The 12,827-nt window shown below is 32.3% G+C and overlaps 1 pseudogene; it reads right to left on the minus strand.

The window, feature by feature from the left end:
* The window catches only part of LOC115991208, a 44,041-nt pseudogene extending 32,910 nt beyond the window's left edge, over positions 1-11,131 (minus strand).
* Between the last annotated feature and the right edge of the window lie 1,696 nt (positions 11,132-12,827).

Below are 12,827 nucleotides of genomic sequence, written 5' to 3' on the forward strand. Positions count from 1 at the left end.
TCCATTTCATTATGAACTCCCAAACAAAGTCTTAGATTAGGTTAGAGTAGAATTCTATTTTGTGTAAAAAAAAAAAAAAAAAAGTCACTAACATTCATTTAGTCAATAGTATTTATATCAGCCAACTCATAACAGAAGGTTTTTATTTTCAAAAATAAAGTTTGTCATAAAGAGAATAAAACTGACAATTATTTGAATTTATTAGCATTATATTAAAATTTTTTTTTTTGAAAAATAATTACAATATGCTACTAACCCAACAGCTTGAACCCTTTCCCTCCTAGACTCCCAAGCACTTTGTGCATGGAGAGGTGCCAATTGTGTAACAAAGAAACTCATGATATAGCCATCAATGTAACAATTATGGTAAAAGAAAATTTAATAAAATTTAATATTTTTATCAAAATAATCCAACAGTATTTGTTTGTGATTGTTTATATCAACCATTCAATGTTTGGTTTCAAAATCAGAGAAAGTTGAACTGCAAAATCACAGTTTTGCAAAATATTCGTTCACTTTGAATTTGATTCAATACATACTTATTTTTTGGTAAAAAGGTTTTTTTTTTTTTTTTTTTTTTTTTTAGAGACGTTGTTTTATACATAGTTATCAAAACTGTATTGGAAGTTGACCTGATTAAAAAATTAGTTCATTGGTTGAAGTGTAGTAGGTTTAGTAATTAATTAAATTATAAATTATAATTATAAAAAGCAACTTAAATAAAATAAAATACTCGTAAATTAATAAATTATAACCAAAAAAATTACATCATATGACATAAAGTTAGAGAGTATAAAAAAATAAACACATCATTCACATAAACCATCCAATAATCAAGTTATATAGTCTAAAAGTCTTAAAAGAACACATCATTCATAAAAATTCAAAATAAATTTTGATAATGGGTCATCACAACAAAATGGGTTCAAAGATCGGTGGCATGGGGAGAGGAAGAGAGACCAGTAGCATGTTGAGAGGTAGAGAGACCGATTTTTTGCTGAAAATTTTTAGCAATAGCAACCTAAGTAAACTAGGTTTTTTATGCTTTCGGATCTAAAATTTAATGCTCTAATACTACACAAAATGGCATTGTCTAGACCTTGTGATGAAATAACTACCATCTCCTTTTTGGTTTTTCCATCAAGCGCTTTCTAGATAGTAAATACCAAAAGTTCGTTGTGAAATATATGTACCATGGGGATAACTTGAAAGTTGAAACTTGATTGGCATTCCAAACTAGATATCGAAATTGACGAGAATCGGGATTGAAAGCCCATCAGAACATCAGAACATCTTAATCCATTGGTGAAAGGAGTGATTTGTTGATAAATGGAAAGCAAGAAGGATAAATAGATGGTTGTGGCCTCTACTGTATCTCTCAAAGGTAATAAATACTGCTCTTTGATTTTGATTTGTTGTGTTAAATAGTCAAGTATGATCATTTCTACCTACATATAAGAGAAGCTAGATCATTCTTCAGGTCGTCTAGAAAATTTAGTTGTTTTATCATCTTGCCAACGTTGTTATGAAACTTATGCAGTTAATTGTCCTAGTAGTCTTGCATATCTAAATATGACAATTTTTTTTTGGTGGAGGAATATAGTTGATTGGTTGTGTCATATGCTGTGAGTGGGTCTTATTGTGCCTAGATGCTTAGTGAATATACTATTGCATATTAATTGTGTGGTAGTTATTCATGACTGCATGCATACTAGAGTTTTCAAATTTAATGCTGATAGTTTCTTTCGATTAAGGGTGTAAGTACTAATTATAATTAGGAAACAACTATCAGCCTTCAGGTTACCATCTTTTTGGAAATGAGTTTGTAGTTGATGCCTTGAGATTTATGACTGGTTTGCTTTCTTAAAATCCTCTGTATCTGTTTTCTAAATTGGGGAAGTGAATGACTTTTAGTCAAAAGAGAAACATCTCAGGTCTCAATCCTGTACACAGGCAGTGTACATGGGTTGTTTTAAATATTGAGAATTGAACTTTCAAAGACATGTGGGAGATTGGGAGTTGGATTCTTTGTTGTCTTTTATGGAATTAATTTATTCTATCCCAAGAATGGGAGAAGTGGGTGATGTCATTGTTTTGAGTCCATATGCGTATGAGTTGCTTACCAAATAAAATCAATTAAAGGTGGCATCTTATTGGATTTCTTCCTAGCTTGTCTTTCTCCATTAAAGGTGGTGTCATAATTTTCAACTTTGATTTTGTTGTCTCTAAGTTGATAAGAACACAATTGTGGTTTGGTGTTCTTAAGGGATTTCAAGTTATTATTATTATTATTATTATTTTGGGGATGAGTAGGATTTGAAGTTAATCTTGATAAGGGAAGATGGGAAAATTAAGGCTTTGAGTTCAATTCAATGCATTCAAAAAATTTTCATTAGTTCTTTTGTATATTTATTTTCAGAGTTATTAGCTTGTATATATCCTCTGTTCTTTTCTGACAATTTTATTATATATTTTTCTGTATGCATATGAGGACCCTAGCAATGAATGATAAAAATTGTATCCACATTTTCATAAAAATTTTAGGCTAAACAAGTAAGAGAAGCTATTAATGTCTTTGGTTGCATTTTTTCACCATTTTTCTTGAAATACCTTCTTATTGCGGCATGGTTCTTATGCTTCTATGGATGGATGTTCATTAATTTTCTAAATTTTGGCTGGCATTTCACTCTCCTACCCTCTCATATTTTTACAGCATGCTGGATAAAAGCTTTGGTTTTATAAAGAACTTGCTAGAGGGTATGCTGGTGGAGGAATGAGAATGGCTATCAATTGTATTCCTATATTATGGCTTGTATCTGCAAGTCTTTATTGTCTTTGTTTTATTTGATGGAGTTTTTTGTTCCCTGTCACCAAATCTGACTTTTGATCATCTAGTGGAGTTCTTAGTGTACAACTGCAAGGTAAGGGCTTTCGGTTGGTATTGGAATTATAGCTAGTTAAGATCAATTTTAATGTTTTTGCAACTTTTTGGTTTCCCCATCTATAGAATGGATCAAAATCGATTTCAATGCTGCTTGATATAAAGGAGGATTATTTTGTTATTTAACGATAGACATCATTTGGATGGAACTTAGAAAATAGGTCTTTGCATAGAGGCTCAAGTTGTTGGTGTCAAAGTTGCCATATTTACAACTTTAACATCTTAGTACAATGTGTGAGCAGGCAATCACTAATATTTTACGGAAGATTTTCATTAAGTTAATTGGCACCTTCTCATGCACAAAGTGTTTTGGGTCTAAGGAGAAAAAGTTTGAGCTGCGACATTTGTAGCATATTGTAACTATCTCAAAAAAAAAAAATTATTATCCAAACAAAACATACACATTTAATTCTTGGTGTGTTAATTTTCAAAAAGCACTTAATAGAAAATTAAGTATCTAAAGGAGATGGTAGTGATTTCATTATAAGTTATAGAAACTACCATTGTGTGTTATATTATACTTGTAATAATTTTACATTATACATATATTATGTTTCAACAAGAAAATAATACAATAACTTTACATCATACATTTTAAGTTTCAACAAGAAAATAATAGTGTAGACTATAAAGTATATTCAATGGATGTCAATCTTATGCTGTAATGGCATATTAGTACATAGCTCCAAACAATGTGGGGGTATTAGCGCCCATCAATTTTAGTAATTGTTATTTCATTTATAGAATTAGCTCCTTCACTAGTTGATATGTCTTTACGATTGCAAGCACTCTTCAAAATAAATGCAGGTTGTTTTGGAGACAGAAGAAGTGTGTCATTACTCAACATGAAAACAACTACTGACATAGTTGGCCGATCAATTGCATGTTCTTGCACACACAAAAGTCCAATTTGAACACATCTCGAAACTTCATTAGCAGGGTATGTCTCAGCTAGTAATGGATCAACTATTTCCATGACTTTGCCTTCTTTCCACAGGTCCCAAACCTACCAAAAATATATTCATCATATTAGGCTAAATAAAACAATGCTAGTATTGCAAGCCATTGTTTGCACATCTACTTACATGCCCAATCAAATTAGGGGACAAATCATCATGATAATACGTATTGTTCTTTTTTGCAGTAATGATCTCTAGCAGCAACACCCCGAAACTAAATACATCAGACTTTATTGAAAATAGTCCTTGCATTGCATACTCTGGTGACATATAACCACTGTCATAGAACAATGAAAAAATGAAACTATTAAGCCTTGCTCATTATTCAATAAAAATGATCAAAGATGGCCCTTTTTGCACTAACATAACATATAACATTTAAAGTAGCACAAGATGTAAAAGTATTACAAAGATATTCTTAGTATTTTGCTTTAAAAGACCTATAGTTTATACCATCCTAGATATAATAATGATTGTCTAGTAATCCATTGGAAACAGTAAATATATTTTTTAGGGCACACTTACTATGTTCCAATGACACAATTTGTATTTTCTTCAATTTGGTCCCCTCTAAAGATTTTAGCTATACCAAAATCTGAAATTTTTGGATTCAATGCGGTGTCAAGTAGAACATTGCTGGCCTTTAAATCTCTATGTATAATTCTTAATCTTGAATCTTGATGAAGATATAAGATCCCTCGAGCAATTCTACAAATAATCTCAAATCGCTTTACCCAATCTAACCATAACCTTTTGGTTTCATCTAAAACAAGAAAAGTGAATTTGGATTAGATTACATTTGTGACTATATATGTGTGTGTGTGTATATATATATATATATATATATTTATAATATCAATACTAAGAGTTGATACTTTTGTAATTTGGAGGACCATTTTGTAGTGATGATGCCAAAGTTTATGTGAAAAGAAGATGTACCAAAAATGAAAGAGTCCAAACTTTTGTTTGGCAGGTACTCATAAATTAACATCTTCTCTTCTCCTTGAATGCAACAACCTAAAATTTTTACTAGGTTCCTATGTTGTAGTTTAGCAATTAGTGCAACTTCATTTTTGAACTGCTCTATTCCTTGTTCTGAGTATTTTGATAATCTTTTGACTGCTATTTCCATTCCATTTTGTAGCAAACCCTGAAATTAAAATTAAAATTTTATTATGTCAGAGAATGCCAACTTGGTGAATTACCTGGGAAAGCCCAATTTCACATAATGAAGTCCTGCTCTTTGAAATATGAAGTCCTGCTCTAATACATTAACGCACATGAAATGAGATTAAGCAGTTTTTGGGACTTTCTCAAAGAGCCTACCTTATAAATTGAGCCAAAACCACCTTTACCAAGCTTGTTAGCATTAGAGAAGTTATATGTGGCTGCAATAATGGTTTCAAGATCAAAGAAGGGAAAATTTGAATTTCTAGTTCCATCAAGTTCCTTTCTACTTGGAGAGTCTTCAAAGTATGGTAAACTGGAGGCAATAGTATATGAATATGTGCTTTGCCTCTTCCCTGTCATAAAATAAGTAACAACTCATGTGGCCCTTATTCTTGGTAAGACTTTTTTTTTTTTTTTTTTCCCCAAAACAAACACACACAAATGAGAGGAAGAAATTTTTTTTTCTAACACAGACACACCACGAACTCTACTTGATAAGAAATGTTTAATTAGTTTTAACTTTCAAACATGATTAATATAATTTTAATTAAGTGTGATGCGAGAGAAAAATTTTAGTTTTTTGTAAACTTCGGAATCTTTAAATTGTGATAGTTGAGATATCCCCAAATTTTCAAATTCTCACAATATTAGTAAGTGATCAGCCATAATTTGAATAAATCTCCAGAATTTCTACTAATCATACACCACCTTAATGAAAATGAGGAAATATACTAAAAGAAAAAAACGAGACAAAGGAAAATAAGAGGAAGAATTTAAGTTTATTATTTTCAGTTTATCACTGACTAGAAGTCCATTTGGTTCACTTTTATTAACCTCTAACTAGTTAAAAAACACTTTTCTAAAAGATAAGTGCTTCTAGGCTATGAAAATGCCTCGAGGCAGTTGATGGGACTAGAGAAAAATCATAAATGTTAGAGAATTGACACAGTCATTCGTCAAGTTTTTAGTTGAAACTCGACAGAGGTAAAAAAAATTATTCCTGTAGAATAATAAATGACGTCCTGAAGGTGTTTTGAATCTTTTGTTCCCCAAATTTGGCAATAGAGTGGTGCATGACACTGCAAGTTCTGTGTTTGTGAAATTCAAGTATTTAGAAAGAAGGGCAGTGGCATTCGAAATCTATTGGATTAGAAGATTGTTGAGGATACTTTTGCACATCTATGGGTCTGTGAAAACTCATATAAATATATATATATATATATATATATATAATAAAAATTAAAAGCAAACAAATCCCAAAATGGTGCAGGGTATTTCAAAAGCTGTTTACATTTGCTACTTGTCACAAAACTAGTCTGGATCAAGGAATTGTGGAGCCTAATTAAAGCGACTACTAAGTGGTGCCTATTCTTATATTTTGAATATTAATAAAATATTTTTTTAACTTTAGGTTTTTTTTTTTCTCATTTAAAATCTATTTTTTAAATGCAAAATTACAAATTATAACAAATCTATTATATAGTTGAACTACTATACAACAAAAATAAATACTATATATTGAGTGAAGAACCAAATACTAAAAAATTGTGATTGAAAATTTTAATAAAATTATATAATTGATATCTCTAAATAAAATTTGAGTATAAATTTATTTACTAGTGGGAGATTAATGAGTTATTTCAACATTTCTATGAGGGAGATTAAATGAGTTTTACACTCTAAAACTGAGAAAAACGAATAGTCATTGCCACATCCAATGAAAAGATTTTTCTTTAACTAATTTCTCTTTCATAAAATAAAATAAAATAAAAGGATAAATTGCAAATCACACCTCTAAAGTTTGGGGGTAATTGAATTTTACACCTTGAAGTTTTAGAATTTGGATTTTATCCCCTAATGTTTGGGGGTATTTGAATATTACACCTTGACATTTTAGAATTTGGATTTTACCCCCTATATTTTAGGTGTGATTGGATTTTACTTCCTAAAATATGGGAGTGTTTGGCTTTTATATTCTAAAGTTTTAGAATTTGGGGGTATAAAATCCAAACACCCCCTAACTTTAAGGGGCAAAATCCAAATTTTGAAATCTTAAAGAGTGTAAAATCCAAACACCCCCTAACTTTAAGGGGCAAAATCCAAATTTTGAAACCTTAAAGAGTGTAAAATTCAAACACCCAAACTTTAGAGGGTAAAATTCAAAATTTGAAATTTCAAAGTATAAAATCCAAATACCCCCAAATTTTAGGGGTGCAATTTGTAATTTACCCAAAAAAACTACTTTGGGATATCTCTATTAGTAAAAATTTAGCAAGGCCTTTTTTCATTAGGGGCCTTAAAGCATCTCCAATAGATTAGCTAAATCTAATTTTTGGATAACAAACCCCAAAAATCAGCTCCAACAGATTCTCCCAATACAAAACTTTTCCAAAATTTTTTTGAAGTTGCTACAGTGCTTCTCTAGATATAGAAAATACTGTAGCAACTCCAAATGAAATTTTCTACTTAAAAAAATCATACAACTCAATGAAAAAAAAAATTCTTTCTCTCTTCTCTTACAACGGCTACAAACATTCACAATGGCTACAAACACAACAATTTTTTCTCATAAACATCTCTAAACTTAAGCATAATCAAAATACAAACTCAAAAACACAATTTTAAAATTAATCAAATCATAACAAAAAAAGAAAAAAAAAGAAAAAAAGACAGATGCCATCCAGTTGGGGAGGAAAATAAGCAGTGGTGGAGTGGAAGGTGCGGCTTGGCACAATGAACGCCAATTCTGCACCTACCTGTGTCCTTTGATCAATGGTGGAGCAAGCAAGATATCTCTTGCTTGTTCTTTCTCTGTTTCTTATCACATAGAGAGTTAGAGAGTGTTCTAGAATCGAGAGAGAGAAAGAGAGAGAGAGAGAGAGAGAGAGAGAAAGAGTGGGTATACATGTGTGGTGGAGAGAAAAACAAAAAACAAAAAACAAAAAAAAAAAAAAAACAAAAAAACAAAACGTATGGATGAAATTGAAAGGAAAAATAATATAAAGAATAAGAAATGACAATTAAGAAATACTACCACAATATTTTCACAATAATTCTTAAGTAACAGATTGTTATTAGCTAATATTGGTAAGTAAAAAAATAATTTCAGTGGTGGGTTTAAATTAGAACTAGTAAAAACTCTCCACATAAGATTTTATTGTGATTCTTGTGAAAGTATTATGAAAAATGTTGTGCCTATAACACTTTTGATTGAAAAACATAGTTGTTGGGAATGAACATAGGAAAAATAAATGATGATTAAGAAAAGAATAAGGAATGAATAAAGAAATAATATTTAAATGAGACAGAGAAAATGATGGAGAATCTGTTGGAAAATGTACTTGAAAAAGTAAGTATGTAAAAGCTAAATGTCACTGTTCACTGTCCAAACAGTACAAAAATTTAGATAAATTGCTGGAAATGCTCTTAGACTATTACTCCCTCCGTCTCACTTTGTTTGTCCTATTTGAAAAGTCAAACTTTTTAAGGAAACATCATTTATTGTCTTGTCTACCATTTAAAAATGTATAAATTTCTAAAACTATCCTTAAATAAATTTATCAAAAAATTGAATTAGTAAATTAATAGGGGTATAATAGGAACATTAGTAAATTAATGACTTTTGTTTTTAGAAACAGGGTAATATTTTGGGACATCCCAAAATGAAATAGATGACTAACAAAGTGAGATAGAGGGAGTACTTTTTTTTTTTTTGGTAAACTCTTAGACTATTACCTATTTGCCTCACTCATAAAGCCACTACACAAAACCAAATAGCATTAGTAGCTAAGTCAGCAACCACCCTTGTCTTCTTCTAACTAATTAGTTAGTTAGTTAGATAGATGATTGTTTAAGCATTGACCAATAGTATTTAGACACTTGTCAATCCTCTAGAAAACTAACAATGCGAAACAACTATTATAAGTAACAAGGACCTACTACTTTAATCATTAAAATTGACTAAGTCAGCCCACAATCAATAAATATGGCCCATGCACTTGGCAAAATCAATATCTAAAGTTTACTTAATTTGGGCCCACAAAATCAGCCCAAAACCATTATTATAGTCCATAGAAATCACAAAGCTAGCTTATGGACTTGGCTTATAAAAAACAAATCTAGTGTTGGACAAACAAAGGGCCACAGCTGGGCTGAAATTCAGGTTACTCAAGTTCTAATTGTTCCTGATAATGGACCAAGCCCACGTGTGAAAGAGAAGGCGAGCAAAAGAAAAAATAAGAAGCTGTGGATTGAGGGGCAAAAAAGATAGGTGAGAATTATTAGCTTACATGAAACTTGCTTACCTCTTTTGGTCCTTATTATTAACCAATACACAATGGAGACCACAAGAAGCAACATTACAGCAACAGAAACTCCAATAATTGCCCATGTCCTCTTTTTCCAAGTAAGACCATTTTTCTTAGCATATTTGAGCTGAGTTTAAAAAAAAAAAAAAAAAAAAAATATTATTCATAATGTCGTTATAAATCAAAGAAGGTGATTGAAAATAAATAGTTAATATTGATGCGGTTTTACAGGGAAAAGACAGTAGGGAGGAATCGTCGAAGTTACTTGGACTCCATCAGATGTCCCAACTACAATGGAGGTGGGGTCTCCTTATTCTATGTTTTCCTCCTTCTCAAGATTACGGTGAAAATCGGCGGTGCTATACTTAGAGAAAGAGATATTTTAAAAACCCGATTTGTCGAAATGGTGCAGCGAGGTCTTTCCTTTTGTTGTTTGACTTTGATTTGCCATTGCCATTACGGTGAAAATCGGCGGTGCTATACTTAGAGAAAGAGATATTTTAAAAACCCGATTTGTCGAAATGGTGCAGCGAGGTCTTTCCTTTTGTTGTTTGACTTTGATTTGCCATTGCCATAGACGCACCATTTTCCAAAGACTCTTCCTCTGTATCCAAATCCATGCTAGGTGCAGGTTCCTTGATTCTTGTTTCTTCAATATCCATAACCGTAGCACCCTTAATTTTGAGTCAATTTTGTCCTTTGTGCATGGCTCAGCTGCTCTACTGCCTTCCCTTGATTTTCGGAAGATTTTTCTTCTCTTATAATATGCGTGGCAGACACTTTAACGTGCTTAGTGCTTTGCACTTCACTTACCCTACCTGAGGAAACTGAGGAAACTTTTTGGTAGAGTCAGAGGGTCAATTGCCCTCTCTTGACACCCTCAACTTTGCCTACTAATATCTATATTCTATTGACTATGATAAAGCGAAACAAATCAAAACTCTAGACTCCATAGGACAAAATTTTCATCACTAGCATTAGGCATTACTACTGGGTAGGTATTTGGTAGTGTCACATATTTATTAAATTCAAAAACACTATATGAAGTTATAAAGACCAATAGATGAAGCTTTGTAAAAGAATAAACAATACCTAGTACAATAGCATCCACACGTATATATAAATCTTGTCCTACATTGGAAAATGTTCTTGTATCCACCAACTCCCCATGCCATCTCGAGCATCCAATCCCTTCACTCTCATGTGTGCTTGAGTAAGCCGTACAGGAACAATTCCTCAAGCACTCCTGCTCACACTCTTCCAAACTTAAATTCATGTCTACAAGTGCTTTTGAAGTGTTGGGCACCTTCATAAGTGCCAGCTTCACGAATCCTTCACCAGTATTGCACACGGACACTCCCTGCTTCCTCACGCACCCACGTGACCCATCTCTTAAGTACCAATCATGGGGCGACTTGGGTTCAAACCCAGACAAGCACATGCACTCAAACTTATCCACATTGTATGGGTCACAGTAACCATTTGGATCGCAAAACAAATACTTATTGCATAACTCGATATGGGACAGGATCCCCACCCATCTACTCTCAGACCAGGTGAGGAACTGCAATGTTCCTAATTCATGCAACACCAATCTCGTTTTACGGAGAGCTTTGAGATCAGTTATATTATACACGATGGTGATCTCATTTTGATTATTCACAAAGCTACTATAGAAGGTGAAATTAAAAAATTTCAGTGTCAATTCAGGTATACCGCTCAATCCTTGGCCGCTTCAAGATCCGATTCGCCATAATGGAACCCGATCCATATAGAAGAAAAAATGGAGGTACCCACTTGGGTCCAACCCAAATGAGTAATTGCCAGTTCCCATGTCATCTTTGGATTTCCATGATGTTAGGTATTGGTTTAGCCCGGTCCTTCGGTTCAGCCCAAATTTCATAAGTGGAAGCATATTGCTGGTGGGATAATCGAAGCTTTGCCATAATTTGACCCTTTGGTTGTCTTGTTGAACCAAAACATGGTTTCCCGAATCTAAGAGCTGAGCCATAGAATTGCTTGTGGGTGAGACTGAAATAGAAACATTGGCAAATCAAATGGGAATGGTTCGGTTTTGGGAGTGGAGTATGAGGTTTCCCTGATCATTGATGGAGAGAACTCCAAGGGTATCATTGAGAGGATTGTCTCTATTTGCAACCCACACAATGGTTTGTTCAGTAATTTGGTAATACCAAATTCCAACGTAGTGACAGTTGGAATTGCCGGGGCTAAAAATTCCAAGTGCAAAGGTTTTGTGGTTTGAGACTAGAGTGTGACCATCCTTGATGGGCTGGTCAGGTGTTATGGTATCAAGACAAAAGCAAATTGGGAAAACAATAGAGAGAAGTAATACTACATTCAATGACGGTTTAGTAGGGTTCATGGTTTTAGAAAAGAGGTTTGGGTTCCAATCTTGATGAAACCAAGTATGGATTACGAAAAGGTATAATCGGTGATCAAAATTGAAAAGAAATTGTATTAAATTAATGAGTCAATGATACAATGAATTTTTTATCCAAAGTTAAGTAAGGAATACTTTATCTTTCACTAAGCACAATTGATTAACAAAGCTACATGTGATCAGGGACCTTTTATGACCGTGATTGAAGGAAGACCTTGACGAGTTGACCATTACCTTAAACTTACAAGGAAATGAGATACACTTATTAATAGTGGATAAATTCAAGGAATGGAGCACTTAATTAGAGATCACTGACACCTCGTGGAATATCCCCCACTCCGCCCAGTCCATACTCCAGCTTCACAGTGAAGACCTTGTTTGATAAGTTGGGTAGAGTTAAAAATCAATAGTTTTTAATGTTTACATATAGAAAATTGTGAGTCCTCAAAAAAAACAAAAACATGTTTAGTAGGAAAGTTTAACAAAAAGTGTTTGACTAATGGTTCTCAATTTAGAGTTTAATAGTTTAATGGCATTGTTGTAATTATATTAAAAATCTTGGGACCTATATGATGTTGACAACAAATAAAGCACACATCTTTTTAAAATCACATGCTCACATCAAACATTCAATTATGTATTATCACTTTTGAAAATATGTTAAACACATTTATTGTATTTTAAACACGTGTTTTCACAACACTTTTTAATCTGTAATTTTCAAATCATTTTGAAAGCCAATACTCAAACTCTTGGACAAAAGTGGGAATAGCACCTAAGAGCATCCACGTTAGTGGAGCTATTTTTTTAATTATTTGGCATCACAAAAAGTTACTTTATTTATTTTATCTACTTACTTTACAAAACATCAAGTATCAGTGGATCGGTTTTAGTTTTCAACATAATAAAATAATATATTTACTACAATAGTAGTGTGAACGCACAAATAAAAAAACAATATATAAGAAAAGAAAAAAATAAAAGAATAAAAGAACAATAGAAGTGTGAATGTACAAATAATATATAGAAGTGTGAACGCTATATAAAAA

This window comes from Quercus lobata, chromosome 5, assembly GCF_001633185.2.
Source record: "Quercus lobata isolate SW786 chromosome 5, ValleyOak3.0 Primary Assembly, whole genome shotgun sequence".
NCBI classification, from domain to species: domain Eukaryota; kingdom Viridiplantae; phylum Streptophyta; class Magnoliopsida; order Fagales; family Fagaceae; genus Quercus; species Quercus lobata.